Below are 1,997 nucleotides of genomic sequence, written 5' to 3'. Positions count from 1 at the left end.
AACCTCATTAGTTCCTTTGGTCGCTGCAACCTCACCATCCTTGTAAACTAAGGATGGTGGGTTTTGGGGGAGCCTTTAGGTCTACCTGCTGAGTCATCAGCAGCCATTGCCTGGCCCTCCTTGCTCCTAGCTTGGGTGGAGAAGGGGATTGGGCGCCGATCACATGTATATATAGTCAGTCTCTAGGGCATTGTCATTTGATAGGGCAACGTTACTGTCCCTTGCCTCTGCCCTTTATGAGAGGTTATTAAAACTTTTAAACAGCAATTATCATAAGTGGCCAGTTCTGAAGTTCCTGCAAGTTTGTAATAAGTTATGTCGATGTCCATAATTGTATGGAAGCCGAATTATAATGAACTATCAGTTTAGTGAGATCGGTGTTATTGTATGGTCACGAGTCATGGAATGAAAACGAAACAATCTCCAACAGATTTAGTAGACTTGAGAGTAAAGCCCTCAGAAGAATATTTGAAGTTAAATGGCAGGACAGGATTAGAAATTAATTATAAGAGAGATCACACGAATGCCATATGTGGATGAGATCATGGTGAAGGGTAGATGGAGTTGGTTTGGGCATGCTCTTCGCACTCCCCGAGAGAGATTACTTCACCCAAAGTTTAACTGGGTTCCACAAGGCACTAGAAAAGTTGGAAGACCCAGGCCTACAGGACTGAGGACTATGCAGCATTTAGTAGGAGATTATGAATGGAGACGTATTGAATTAAAAGCTCAAGATAGAGATGACTGACGAATCTAACCGAGCCCCTTTGCGTCAATAGGCGTAAGGAGAGATGATGATGATGATGATGATGATGATGATGATGATGATGAGAAAGTACAGAAAAATCTGAGTAAGGTTGAACACCATAAAAGCGCCCCCAAATCCTAATAAATAACAAATATTTTATCAACCTCTTCAGATCATTACTTTCTTTCCCCCCACGAAAAATCCGTAAACTCTCTGTTTTCCAATATCTCATTACCAGAAAAATTTACGTATTGAACATTTCCATTATTTAATAAGAAATAACGTCGCAAAAATAATGCTAGATAATAATGTAAATATTCAACTACGTACTTCTACCATAACTATGACATACTCAGTTAATGTTTATTTTATTTATTTTTTTTTTCTATTGTAAAAAAATTTTTTTAATGAGCATTTTCCTTGTTTACCAAAACATGGGTCTTCTATCTGTTCCCTTCCCCTCAAAAAAAAAAAAAAAAAAAAAAATATTGATATTCATTTTGAAAGAAATTGTAATTTACATTTGTCTTAAGAAAATAAGTAATTAAACACTTCACTCTTTCCTGATCTTAGTTTTCGGTCAACATGACCATTGTTAAATTTCTAGTCACCCAATGAAAAGAAAAACAACGACAATAAAAACAAAGTAAAAGGTTATAATGATTTTAAGGAAATAAAAGAAAAATATCTAGCGTTAACTGCTAAACATAACGTATACAATTTCCTTATATATAGTAACAAGAACTTATCAATGTTCACTTCATAATTAAAAGCAAAGGAAAAACTTTGCCATTTATAGTAAAGTTTTGCATCAGGTTTTATATTCTTGTCCTTTAAGAATTCTTAGAATAGATGTCGTTATTCCAGAACAACAACTTGAGATTTGAAGCACTTACTAATTCCAAATTTATTTTGGACATTTTTACTCTCAATGTTCGGAACACTCTCACCTTCAAAAGAAACTATGCTGTAAGTATATATATATATATATATATATATATATATATACATATATATATATATATATATATATGTATATATATATATATTTATATATATATAGATATATATATATATATATATATATATATATATATAGATATATATATATATATAGATATATATATATATATATATATATATATATATATATATTCCTTAATCTAATTTGACTAGTTAAAATTTTAGACGATTAAATGATCACGAATTACCTTCTGTATGTGTGAAAAAAAAATTTCTCTTATCTTAG

Source organism: Palaemon carinicauda, chromosome 21, assembly GCF_036898095.1.
Source record: "Palaemon carinicauda isolate YSFRI2023 chromosome 21, ASM3689809v2, whole genome shotgun sequence".
Classification (NCBI taxonomy): Eukaryota; Metazoa; Arthropoda; class Malacostraca; order Decapoda; family Palaemonidae; genus Palaemon; species Palaemon carinicauda.
The sequence above is the reverse complement of the archived record's forward strand: the minus strand, read 5'-3'. Positions refer to the sequence as shown.